Source organism: Mirounga angustirostris, unplaced genomic scaffold (assembly GCF_029215605.1).
Source record: "Mirounga angustirostris isolate CCGP_5_RB_7025 unplaced genomic scaffold, mMirAng1.0.hap1 SCAF_7, whole genome shotgun sequence".
Taxonomy (NCBI): Eukaryota; Metazoa; Chordata; class Mammalia; order Carnivora; family Phocidae; genus Mirounga; species Mirounga angustirostris.
Genome location: NW_026991715.1, coordinates 41,863,844 through 41,877,208, shown reverse-complemented (window position 1 = coordinate 41,877,208; position 13,365 = coordinate 41,863,844). Strand labels below are relative to the sequence as shown.

Sequence of the window (13,365 nt, the reverse complement as noted above, 5' to 3'; positions counted from 1 at the left end):
GTTCAAGAGAGTCTCTTACACTCCTTTTGACAAAAATATTCCATATCTGAGTATTTTTCACTAGGATAAAATTTTATCATATGTAGAAGCCATTTATCATATAGAGTTCACCAGGTTCCACAATGTATAGATCAGTGGATTGAGGATCAATAACAGACTACAGCCTGGATTCCATAATTTTCTGCCAGTTTCAAATAACAAAGCTTTAAAAAGAAGTTAAGCCTAAGAGAGAAGCTCTTCGAAACCAAGTACATGGGTTGCAGAAGCAGTCCAGTAGTGAGCAGAACATTTACCGGGAAGGCAAAAGCTCTCCACACAAGAAATTGAGAACTCCAGGGTGTGTGATTCATACTGGCAAGGGAGGGCATTCCAGGCAGGGGACGCAGCCTTGGAAAAGCAAAGGAAATAGGAAGGGGTCACATGTTTTAGGGACAATCAATAGACTCATTTGGGAGGAATGTATAATTCATGTAAGGAGATAAGATTGGAAGAACAGCTCCAGGCCAGATTTTTATAGTCTGTGGATGCTTGGTTGAATTTAGACTTTTATTTAATAATCCAGAGGTGTTTGCCACTGAAAGCTTTTGAGCAAACGAATGACATGAGAAGGTGTTAGAAGATAAATTTTCAGAGGGCAGTGGCTAGAATGTTAAAAAACAGAATATGTTGATTGTATTGGTTAATTACACGTGGCAAGCAAGGGAAGAGTTTAAGGTGAATCTTTGAGGTTTCAAGGCTGGATTATAGGAATGTCATTGTACCATCAGCAAAAATGAGGATGTCAGGGGATGAGCAGACTACATAAATAATTAGAACAGCATTGCCCCCACCAACTTTAATATCCTGGCATGGCCCAGAATGCTATGATCACAGTGGCAGAAGAAAGGTTATTTTGAGATAGTTTTGCTTGAATTGTCCGATTATTAGTTAAAATTCTGTCTTTTACAGAAAAGGGCTTATACTTGGTTTTCCAGGAGTGATGGGTATGCATGAATTTTTGCCTCCTTTCTACCCATCCTAACAACTGTCACTGGTAACACAGTTGACTAAGAGTAGAAGGAAATTCGTGTGCTTGGATCAGGACCAAACTAACTGCTCTCTGGGGTTCCAAATCAGAAAGGGGACACCATGAATTCCTGCTTTCTGTCCCTTCTCAGGACATACCGCTATATAAAGGCATTAATCTAATTCTGATTTCATCCTGATTTAGCATGGTCCACTAGAAAGTCCCTTGCTAGAATCTGAAATTCTTTATAACTGAGTTCAGCTCACAAATGCACTGGCTTCACTGCCTTATAGAGGCCTTGATGTCCTCAGAATAGCACAGTTATTGGGTGGCTCAGTCGTTAAGCGTCTGCCTTCGGCTCGGGTCATAATCCCAGGGTCCTGGGATCGAGCCCCACATCGGGCTCCCTGTTCAGTGGGAAGCCTGCTTCTCCCTCTCCCACTCCCCCTGCTTGTGTTCCCTCTCTCGCTGTGTCTCTCTGTCAAATAAATAAATCTTTAAAAAAAAAAAAAAAAGAAGAATAGCACAGTTATTTGCAGCAAAGGGCAGACCTTTGTACTCCATTGGCAGCTTCTGCTCCATAGAGCTTGTGGGAGCCTGAAAGGAAGAAGCCCAGACATGCATGCAGTTTCCTCCCCTGTTCAATTCACTCCGTTGTCTTTTTTGGTGGTTTGACCTCTTATGACAATTTTAAGGTATCTTGGAAAATTCTAAGATATAATTCATAGCTCTTGCTGTACAGACAGAAGATTTTTAATTAAAATGAAAGCAATAATAGAAACATATTTTCTTTTTTTTTTTTTTTAAAGATTTTATTTATTTGAGAGTGAGAATGAGATAGAGAGAGAGCATGAGAGGGAGGAGGGTCAGAGGGAGAAGCAGACTCCCTGCCGAGCAGGGAGCCCGATGCGGGACTCGATCCAGGGACTCCAGGATCATGACCTGAGCCGAAGGCAGTCGCTTAACCAACTGAGCCACCCAGGCGCCCTAGAAACATATTTTCAAAGAAGAGGGTTGGGTTTTGTTTAAGCCACTTGTCTTCATCGGATTCCAACTGGGATAGTCTCATGTGTGAATTTTTTTTCTTCTCACTTCTTATCACAGATAATTAACAAGAATTTGTGGAACACCCACTCTGTTCAGAGCACAATAATAGTATGCCATTGTTTAGAGTTCAAAACAAGTTGCTAATTCAACAACCCCCATAAAAGAGGTGGGTTTTTTTTCCCCCTTTGTGGTGGCCATTTTTATCTGAGAGATTGACTATTTCCGTGGTAGAATTATGTGGTATAAATAGCATGATTTATCATAAGTTTGCGGTTTACTATGAAATGAGATGGGGAGGTGATCTGAAACCAACAAGAAAGGGATTTATCTCCATTCTTCCCCTCTCTGGCTTCTGACAGTTTTAATGATGAGAGAGATGTTCCAAGTTGAAAGGAAAGGCAGAAGCAACATCACCATCTGGCACAGTGAGATGTGTAATGTGTTCTCAGGATAATGCTGTTTTTGTTTTGTTATAAAAACCTGCCCTGTGTTTTTATTACTCAGTCACTTCTTGAGCTAGTAAGCCTGGTAGAGGCACAGAAATTCGTTCAGATATGTTTTTAATCACAGGAGAGCCTTAGAGAAAAGGGAGCCGATTCAGAACAACTGATTGTTTCAACCACAGTCGCACAGCAGATACCCCAAAACCAAACAACAGCCAGACATCTTGCTTAAGAACAAACGCACCAATAGAGATGATAAATCTCTGTGGAAAACCAGCTAGATTTCATTTGTTACTTCAGCTGTTTGGCAAGATCTTTTTGACATATACCTTTTAAAAGTTGTTGTTGTTCTTTTAATCTGTGAAACCAGATGACTTCTTTGAAATGTCACTTCGTCTTGACATTTGGAATGATGATTAAAGCTTAGCTTACGGACTGTGTCCAAACCCAAGCTGAAGGGAAGAATTTAGGTGAAATCTCTGGATGATTTGGGCCAAAAAGAACTCTTTTGGTAATCTGGAGCCCTTTTTTGCTATGTTTCACTTTCAGTTATGGGGTAATGGGGTCAGAGACTAAACGGTGTGTGTCACTTCAAGCTTGGCATTTATCTTTTGGGATATTGTCCTAAACCTTTCAGAATATCTGATTTATTAAGTTATATAGACTCAAAATATCTTTTTTTTTTCAAAGATTTTATTTATTTGAGAGAGAGAGAGAGAGAGAGCATGAGAGGGGGAGGATCAGAGGGAGAAGCCGACTCTCTGCTGAGCAGGAAGCCCAATGCAGGGCTCAATCCCAGGACTCCAGGATCATGACCTGAGCTGAAGGCAGTCGCCCAACCAACTGAGCCACCCTCAAAATATCATTTGGAGGTAATATAGCTTTTACTTATGTTTATAAAGTTAAATCCATTGTCATCAAAACCTTAAACTATTCATTTTTGTGTTCCTAGAAACATGGTTTAAAATGTTCAGTGTGACATGAACATATCCCTAGTTGATATTTTCCTCTTCTTGCAGTTAATGTAAGGGCATCAAAGAAGGTAGTCTCAGCATCAATAACAAATAATATTACTATTTTTAATTGAAATTTTAATTGAGGTTATTATAGATCCACATGCAGTTGTAAGTAATAATATAGTGAGATCCCTTGTACGCTTTGCCCTGTTTCCTTCAATGGTAACAATTTCTAAAACTGTAATACAAATTGGGATATCGACATTGATACAATCCAGCGATCTTACTTATATTTCCCTAGTGTTACTTGTGTGTATGCTTACTTACACCACATTGCCATCTATATAGTTTTGTGTACTTGCCACACAGTCAAGATACACGCAGTGCTATCACCATAAGGAATCCTTATGTTGCCTTTTAATAACCACATACACTTCCCCTCCACCCACCCAAACTGTATTGTGTTTTGACCAATCAGGTAGTTTTCCACATAGATTGGAAAGCCAATGTATACAGTGATTAATAGATTAAGTCCCACTGCCTGAGTTTGCCTGGCTCTGCCACCACCCTAGGTAATTTATATACCTGACCTTATTTAATCTTCACAAAAGCCCCGTGAGATAGGTATTCCTGTCTCTGTTTTCATATAAGGAAACCAAGCCTTAGAGAAATGAAAGGCAATAGAGTATCTGCCTAGAGTAACATACTAGCACATATTTGAATTACGATTGAAAACCAGGTCTGTCTGTCCCCCAAACCCATGCTTTTCCATAACAGCAAAGGTATAAATTTCAAGTGTTCCAGTTAGAGCAGTGTGCTGGTTGTTACGCATTTGTCCCAGCTTCAAACGCAGGCTTCTGGTCACTGCTTTGTGATGCAAAGCACAATTCTCTTTTGCCAGTTTGCGCTTCATAGGTTCTGCCAATAGGAGGCGCTAGGGAACAACCCACTTGCTCCTTCCCGTTTGTTTCCTGTTCCTACCAATGTCGTCAATGTCACCCTGCAAACAGCCCTTCAGCCCGACAGTGGCAGTCCCTTCTAGTAGCCACAGTTAATTCCAGTCTGCAAGGGGTCCACATTCCCACAACTGGCTTCATTGCACCCCTCAATGATACCATACCCTCCAACCACACCCCACTTCAGAGATCTGGCTCCCAGTAATTCTGGGTCTCTCCTCCGAGTTCCAGAGGCCTCCTTAGGCCTTCAGTCTCTGCTTCCTGAGCTTCTAAATTTTAATATTCCGGGTTCTACCCTTTGTTCCTCCAGTCCTGAAATTACTACTTCTGTGATGATCACTTCCTGAAGTTGATATCTTCATGTTCTCTTTCTGTGTTTCTGGTTTTCCAGCACTTGCTAAACAATTCTTTATATTAAATAATTGGCAAATTATTTATGTATTTAAGTTATTTATTAGATAAATTAATCATTTATTAAAATGATTGGTATGGTTTCTGACTCCTGACTGGGCTCTGGCTGATACAAGGAGCTAGCTCTTAATTCGGAAATTTATTTGCAAGATTAACCAAGAGTGTGGTAAAATTGTTTAGCAAATGACATGTTATAATATTAAGAAAAAATATTTGATACTTAAAATATGGCAAAAGGATGACTGTGCATCTGTCCCTTCAGTGTCATCCTGGCATTGTCTAACAGGCCAACCCACATATTTTATACTTCTCTAGGGAAAGGCACCTTTGCTTAACTTACTATTTGTTATTGCTTAGGGCCCATGGTCTGTGAAATCAGACATAAACTTGTAGAAGATTGATAAGTGGCAAATGATTTTTCTAGAGTAGAGTTGTAAACAATTTCTGTTGGGTGGAAAAAAGAATCTCAAAAATTATGGTTTTGTTATCCTAGAGGGCATTCAACAGGTTTTTTGAAATTAATAGACTTTACTTTCTGGCAGTTTTAGGTTTACAGATAAATTGAACAGATATTACAGACAGTTCAGTATATCCTCTCTCTCCTTGACCCAACCTCCACTGTTTCCCCTATTAATAATATCATGCTTAGTGGCAACATTTGTTACAAGTGATGAGCCAGTATTGATCCATTATTTTTTTTTAAAGATTTTATTTATTTATTTGACAGAGAGAGAGAGCACAAGCGGGGGAGGCGGGGAGGGAGCGGCAGGCAGAGGGAGGGGGAGAAACAGACTCCCCGCTGAGCAGGGAGCCCAATGTGGGGCTTGATCCCTGAACCCTTGGGACCATGACCTGAGCCGAAGGCAGATGCTTAACCCACTGAGCCACCCAGGCGTACCCTGATCCATTATTTTTATTTTTATTTATTTATTTATTTTTAAAAGATTTTATTTATTTATTTGACAGAGAGAGACAGTGAGAGAGGGAACACAAGCTGGCAGAGTGGGAGAGGGAGAAGCAGGCTCCCTTTTGAACAGAGAGCCTGATGCGGGGCTCGATTCCAGGACCCTGGGATCATAACCTGAGCCGAAGGCAGACGCTTAACGACTGAGCCACCCAGGCGCCCCTGATCCATTATTTTTAACTAAAGCCCATAGTTTACCTTATGGTTCACTCTTTGTGTTGTATATTCTGCGGAATTTAGCAAATGCATAGTGTCACATATCCACCATTCATGTATCATACAGAATAGTTCCCCTGCCCTAAACGTCCCCTGTGCTTCACCGATTCAACCTTCCCACCTCCCATGTATCCCTGGCAACCACTGATCTTTTTCTGTGATAATATATAGAAAATTTTTGTTTTTGTTAATTTATGAGTTGTTCTCCTAAATTATTAAATTAATATGTATATACACAAGGAATAATATAATGCAAAAATATGAGAGGAAAAAGTTAATCTGTGCCCTCCCTCATTTCTAGTCTTACTCCTCTTCCTGAAGATAACCATATACCTCAGGTGTGCATTCTTCCACAATTTTCTTCCTGCTTTTACAAAATGTGAGTGTGTGTGTGTGTGTGTGTACACAAAGCACTGATCTTTTTATTGTCTCTACGGTTTTGCCTTTTCCAGAATGCCTTATGTTTGGAATCATAGAGTATATAGCCTTTCCAGACTGGCTTCTTTCACTTAGTCATATGCATTTAAAGTTCCCCCCTGTCTTTTTGTGTCATTTCTTTTTCATGCTAACTAATACTCCATTGTATGGATATATCCGTTTATTTTTCCATTCACCTGTTGTGGGACATCTTGATGGTTTCCAGCCTGGGGCCCTTTTAGTTAAGCTGCTCTATCGGGTACCTGGGTGCCTTAGCCGATTAAGCATCTGCCTTCAGCTCAGGTCATCGGGCCCCATGTAGGGCTCTCTGATCAGCGAAGAGTCTGCTTCTCCCTCTGTGTGCACACTCTGTCTCAAATAAATAAATAAAATCTTAAAAAAAAAAAAAGCTGCTATAAATATGTGTGTGTAGGTTTTTGTGGGGACATGACTTTTCAGCTCATTTGTGATTGCTGGATCACATGGTAAGGGTATGGTTAGCCCTGTGAGAAACTGCTGAACTCTCTTCCAGAATGGCTGTACCATGTTGCATCCCATGAAGTTTAAAAAAAATCTAATAAAAAAAAAAGCAAAACAACACCTAACAGCAATTTGGTTCCTGGATTCTTTCTTTCCTAAACCACATATACTCAGTCTCTTGAATTCTCCTCTGAACCAGTTTGACCATCTTGATGGTGCCCCAGTTACCAAGGTAAATGAATAGTCAACATGTGCTCACTTAAATGTTTGTATTAAGAGCCATTTTTCACTGTTTAAAAATTATACTTTGATGGGGCGCATGGGTGGCTCAGTCATTAAGCGTCTGCCTTCGGCTCAGGTCATGATCCCAGGGTCCCGTGATCGAGCCCCGTATTGGGCTCCCTGCTCCGCGGGAAGCCTGCTTCTCCCTCTCCCACTCCCCCTGCTTGTGTTCCCTCTCTCGCTTGGTCTCTCTCTGTCAAATAAATAAATAAAATCTTTTTAAAAAAATTATACTTTGACAATAATAGCCAATGATATTTCCCACACAAAAGATAACCCTACAGATTAACCATAGGAAGAAAACCTTTTTGTCTTTTTTTCTAAATTATGGTCATGACATGACAGTCACACTCAGATTTCCTCAGGGTCAACTCACACGTAAACTGGCTCAACAACCCTATTAAAGACTAATATTTTATAAGGGCAAAAGAGTAGCTGGTGAATGTTCCAGGGAACTGATCCATAGATTCATTAAAAAAAAAGTTTCAACTTGAAAACCAGTTACTGGATAAATGCTAAATCACCCTGGTATAAATCAGATTAAAGTGAATTTTTCAAGCCACACAGTCTCCATTTTTCTATATATTTTTATTTGGTTGCTTCTGTTAGGAGAGAAGAGTGAAATCAACCCACTGCAACTAGGTCTTAGACTTATCTTTAAGAAATAGAATCCGGGGCGCCTGGGTGGCTCAGTCGTTGGGCGTCTGCCTTCGGCTCAGGTCATGATCCCAGGGTCCTGGGATTGAGTCCTGGTAGGGCTCCCTGCTCCGCGGGAAGCCTGCTTCTCCCTCTCCCACTCCCCCTGCTTGTGTTCCCTCTCTCGCTGTGTCTCTCTCTGTCAAATAAATAAAATCTTAAAGAAAAAGAAAGAAAGAAAGAAATAGAATCCTCCCAGGGTTTTGAGGCCTACTGGCTGAATTCTGACACTGCACGGAACTTCCCCCAGCAGAGACACAGAGTAGAATTACGAGTCTGGTAGTCAGGGAGGCTAGGGTGTGTGGTTTGAATGTCAAGGGTGTTCTTGGGCTTGCTGCAAACCTCATTCTCATTTGTCCATTTTCAGGCTGTTGAGCTGAAGTCGGCTTCTCTGCAGTCTGAAGTTATTCCAGACGGTGGCTAGGATGATTTTCTCGCCTTCCCTTCCTCAGATGTGGAGCCCCGGTGGCGGGAGAGGCCAGAACAGTGCACACGTAACTTGCACACGTACATACCCCCCTCCCAATTAATGTAAAGGTCCCAACATAAACACTGGTTCTCACAAGGGTTCCAAGGATTTTAAAAGCTTTGGTGTTGTAAAAAAATATTTAGTCAGCTTGTGACAGCTACAATCCTGCTCCTGTTTCAGCTTTTAAAAAAAAGAAGAAGAAAAGGAAACCATACTCATTTCTTCCTTCCACAGCTCAGTGACGTTCCAAAAAGTAGAAAGAATCCCTTAGCTTGCCTCACTGGTAGAAATGCCTGGCTGGGACATTCCTTTGGCCACTTGAGCTGAAAGCTGCATACCTCGGGGACTGAAGCGTCCCTGCTTGAGTCTCCTGTCTGAGAACCGACTGAGATGTGCCCACAAAGATCGGAGAACTCTGTGCAAAACCCCCAGAGAAAACAACACAAAACCACACCTGACCCCAGACGGAGGCTGCATTTCCAGAGTGAAAACACAGCCCCTGAGATAGCGGCATCCCTCGGGATCCCTTTTTATTTTGACTGCTGAGCAGGTAACTACTGTCTTAGGAGTGTTTCCAACATAACCAAGGAAATAAATGTCGGAAACTCTTTCACCCGGTGAAATCAGACAGCTGTCAATATGACTCACTGTGCTAGCCTACTCCAAGAAGCCATCCTTACGAGCGAAGGAACCTGCCCTGTAGGAAACGGAAAAGCTGACCTGGCCTCTTCTATCTAGGATACTCACGCTCCTGACCCTTTTGCTGCAGTAGCTTGGGCTTAATTCATTGTTGTATTTGGCAATGAGCGAGTGACAAAAACAAGGGTATTAATAATGATAATAGACATTTGAACTTCCTGGGTACACTATGTGCTTGTACCCAAGTGCTGAATAGAATTTTTAAAAAAGATTATTTGTGTGGGTGCGCAATGAGACTAAAATCTGCCACAAACTTAAATCACTCATTTTCCTTTGTCCCGGAAAAACACATTTTTTTTTTTTTTTGTCTCTGCAGCATTTGAATCAACTCTCCTTTCCTAATTTTGGCATTTGAAAGGGTTTTATGACATGAAATGACTTTATTTATGTATTCGGCAACTCATGCCACAAAGACTTAGGGCCTGCCAATTAAAAACAGCAGCAAAGGACTGAAGCCATTTGACGATTTTCCATCGATGAAATGGTTTTCCATCAGCGGCAAGCGCCTTGCAAAATGATACTGCTATTTGCTGACTCAAATGCCATAAATCTAGTTGTCTTTCTGGTTTTGTGGCAAATCCCACCTGCTGGGTCTTGGTTGGTAACTTGTGGATTTTGGTCTGGCTGCCAATTATTGATCCCTCTTCCCCATCCCTCCCTTATTAGAAAGGTAAAAAATCAGTTAGAATTGTAGGTGCTGGGAAAACAGGGGTCCTAGTAGGAGCCCCCTGTGGGTGGTACCGTTTATGAACTGTGATTTATGGAATTCAAATCCCTGGGCAACTGAAGTCTGCTGCAGAAGTTTTCTTGGCATATTAAAATTTGCCCACAAGAGAGTTTACCAGAAAAGGAATCCTCAAGGTAAAGAGCTGGTGTCTACATCTTTGCCTCAGATGGTCAGATTTCTGGGAAAATCTCAGCTAGGAGCTCTTCTGAGAAATAAGCTGACATCACAGGGTTCAAGGACTTACCGCCTCAAGACTCTAATGCTCTAGAAATTTGCCAAAGCCACTTTTTGTTTAAAATTGACTCTAGGGGCGCCTGGGTGGCTCAGTTAAGCGTCTGCCTTCAGCTCAGGTCATGATCCCAGGGTCATGGGATGGACCCCCACATCAGGCTCCCTGCTCAGTGGGGACTCTGCTTCTTCCTCTCCTCATTCCCCCCTGCTCATGCGCACTCTCTCCCTCTCTCTCAAATAAATAAATAGATAAATAAAATCTTTAAAAAGATAAAATAAATAAAATAAAATTGACTTTAGCTTGTAGTCACATGCACTGATGGCTCCTTACAAACAAATGGAGAAGCCGTGCTCCAGGAGCGAGTGTCCTCTGCTGTGAGGGACTCCAGCAGTTTGTATGGTTAGGACACTGGTAAGAATACATTCAGTGGAAACCTCCAGCAAAAGCAATTCATACATTTATCTCTAATGCCTTTTCTCCCATAATTTGGCCTTCTTAAAGAAACTGATCCACCAAATTGCACTTTTGGCATTCTGAAAAGGCAACATTATCAGTGACTAAAGAGAGTAAATTAAAGCTAGAAGATGTTTAGGTGTTTAAATGACCTAATCCAATCCTTAACAACTACTTATCTGACTCCCTGCCTTCTTTTTCTACCTTTTTTTAAATTACAAAAGTAGAGCATTAATACATGAGATAAGAATTATACATGGAGGGGCGCCTGGGTGGCTCAGCTGGTTAAGTGGCTGCCTTCGGCTCAGGTCATGATCCCAGAGTCCTGGGATCGAGCCCCACGTCGGGCTCCCTGCTCAGCAGGGAGTCTGCTTCTCCCTCTCCCTCTGCCTGTCTCTCTGCCTACTTGTTCTCTCTCTCTCTCTGTCAGATAAATAAATAAAATCTTCTTAAAAAAAAAAGAATTACACATGGAGTTATTAAAGCACAAAAAATTTTTTTAAAGATTTATTTTTTTATTTGAGAGAGAGGGCATACGCGTGAGAGAGCATGAGGAGAAGCAGGCTCTCCACTGAGCAGGGAGCCTGATAGGGCCTCGTCGATCTCAGAACCCTGGGATCATAACCTGAACCAAAAGGCAGACGCTTAACTGACTGAGCCGCCCAGGCGCCCCTACAGCACAAAAAATTTTTTTAAATCTTTCATGGTTCTCACAGTTAGAAACAAGCATTGTAATCATGTTAGTGTATTTCCTTCCAGTCTTTCTGCAATATCAAAATTTTATGTATTTTGTATCATAAACTGTATGTATTACATTATAATGTATTATAAATTGGCAGGCTTACTATAAACAATTTACATGCAGAAATGAATAAAGGAGAAACTAACATTTCTTATAATGACAACCCACAATAGTCACAGAAATAATTACTGTGAAAAGTTTGATAATATTACCTATTACACAGCAAACTTATATACCCATTATATGTTATATGTATTATGTAATGTTGATATATAATATCTAATAGTTATCTGTTATATATGCTGACTTGATATTTTTACCAAATGGCTTCTACTATATGTTCTGTTCAGCAATTTGCTTTTTTTTCATAATAATATATCTAAACATCTTTCAGAGTCCAGATATGTGTATCTACTCCATTTTAAAAATGACAATATAGTATTCCACTGCATGGATGTTCCATACTTTACGTAATCCCTACTGATGAAGATTTCTTTCTTTTTTTTTTTTTTAAGATTTTATTTATTTATTTGACACAGAGAGACACAGCAAGAGAGGGAACACAAGCAGGGGGAGTGGGAGAGGGAGAAGCAGGCTTCCCGCTGAGCAGGGAGCCTGATGTAGGGCTCGATCCCAGGACCCTGGGATCATGACCTCAGCCGAAGGCAGACTCTTAACGACTGAGCCACCCAGGCACCTCAAGATCTGTTATTTCTAACTTTTTGCTATTATAAACAATGCAGTGACCATTCTTCCATATTTATCTTTGCACACCTGTTTGGGAAGCAGAATTGTTGCATCAAAAGATACTGTGCATCCATCAAAAAAAGTGAAATCTTGCCATTTGCAACGATGTGGATGGAACTAGAGAGTATTATGCTAAGCGAAATAAGTCAATCAGAGAAAGACAATTATCATATGATCTCACTCACATGTGGAATTTAAGAAACAAAACAGAGGATCATAGAGGAAGAGAGGAAAAAATAAAATAAGATGAAAACAGAGAGGGAGACAAACCATGAGAGACTCTTAATCATAGGAAACAAACTGAGAGTTGCTGGAGGGGAGGCGGGGTAGAGGGATGGGATAACTGGGTGATGGGCATTAAGGAGGGCATGTGTTGTGATGAGCACTGGGTGTCATATAAGACTGATGAATCGCTGAACTCTACCTCTGAAACCAGTAATACTTTATATGTTAATTGAATTTAAATTAAGAAAATAAAGAAAAAAGAAAATGTCAAAAAGATACTCTACATATATTTTTAAATATGATCATAATTACATTAGATGTAATTATGTCCTCCACTTCCACTAAAGATTACATCATTTCATGATATCATGTTACCTTTGAAAGTATCATTTTAATGGCTGCATAATATCTCACCAAGTGAATCCATACTTCTAAGTCATATGAATATTATATACATGAGACACTGTTTTTAACTACTAACACTACTGGCTGGTTTTAACCACATCTTGAGCAGAATTCAATGTGAGTGTGAAATGTGTCTTGCTGACGGCGGAAAAAAAAAAAAAGGCTGAGCAATTTTCCTACCTTTCCAAAGGTAGGAAAAAGATAAAACAGAGTCACATTGCATAATTTCACTAAGGAAATAAGCCAACATTTCAAAGATGAAAAATTATTTCTTGATGGTAATTCCAAGCCACCTAAGATTTCAGGGGAAAAGCTCTTTTAAAAAAATAACCATGTCAGAGCGAGAGGAGGTTTCTACCTAAAATAATTCATTAGCAGTTAACCTAAGAAACCACAATGTTTCCTGACTACATGTTTGTTGACCCGGTTTCTCACCCCCTGGTTTATGCATACATTGTTCCTGGCTGACAGCTCTCAGATAGTTTCATCCCATCATCATCAATAAATCCTATAGTTAAAGGCAGACTAATGAGCCTGTTCAGACTTATGTCTCCAAGCTGCATTAAATCACACCTCTATCAAGAGCCTACTTCCCAGAAACATCAAACATGTGAGATTCTGCAGTTATGGAAACTTTTATTCATTTGCTCTATGTGAAGCATTGTCCAGAATCCAGGATTTTCAAAACTGAGTAAGTGAAAGCTTTTTTTTTTTTTTTTTTTTTCCACATAAAAGTGTATGTAGAAACCTAATATGTAAAACATTAAAGAAAAATCTGCTCAGGTCCAAGTT

The 13,365-nt window shown here is 40.4% G+C and overlaps 1 long non-coding RNA gene across 1 annotated transcript; it reads left to right on the top strand.

The window, feature by feature from the left end:
* The first annotated feature begins 1,883 nt into the window (after positions 1-1,883).
* Positions 1,884-12,487, top strand: LOC129046356 (uncharacterized). Its single transcript, XR_008507494.2, has 3 exons — positions 1,884-2,219; positions 3,187-3,368; positions 8,242-12,487. It is a non-coding gene; the product is annotated as an uncharacterized LOC129046356 (long non-coding RNA).
* The last annotated feature ends 878 nt before the right edge of the window (positions 12,488-13,365 follow it).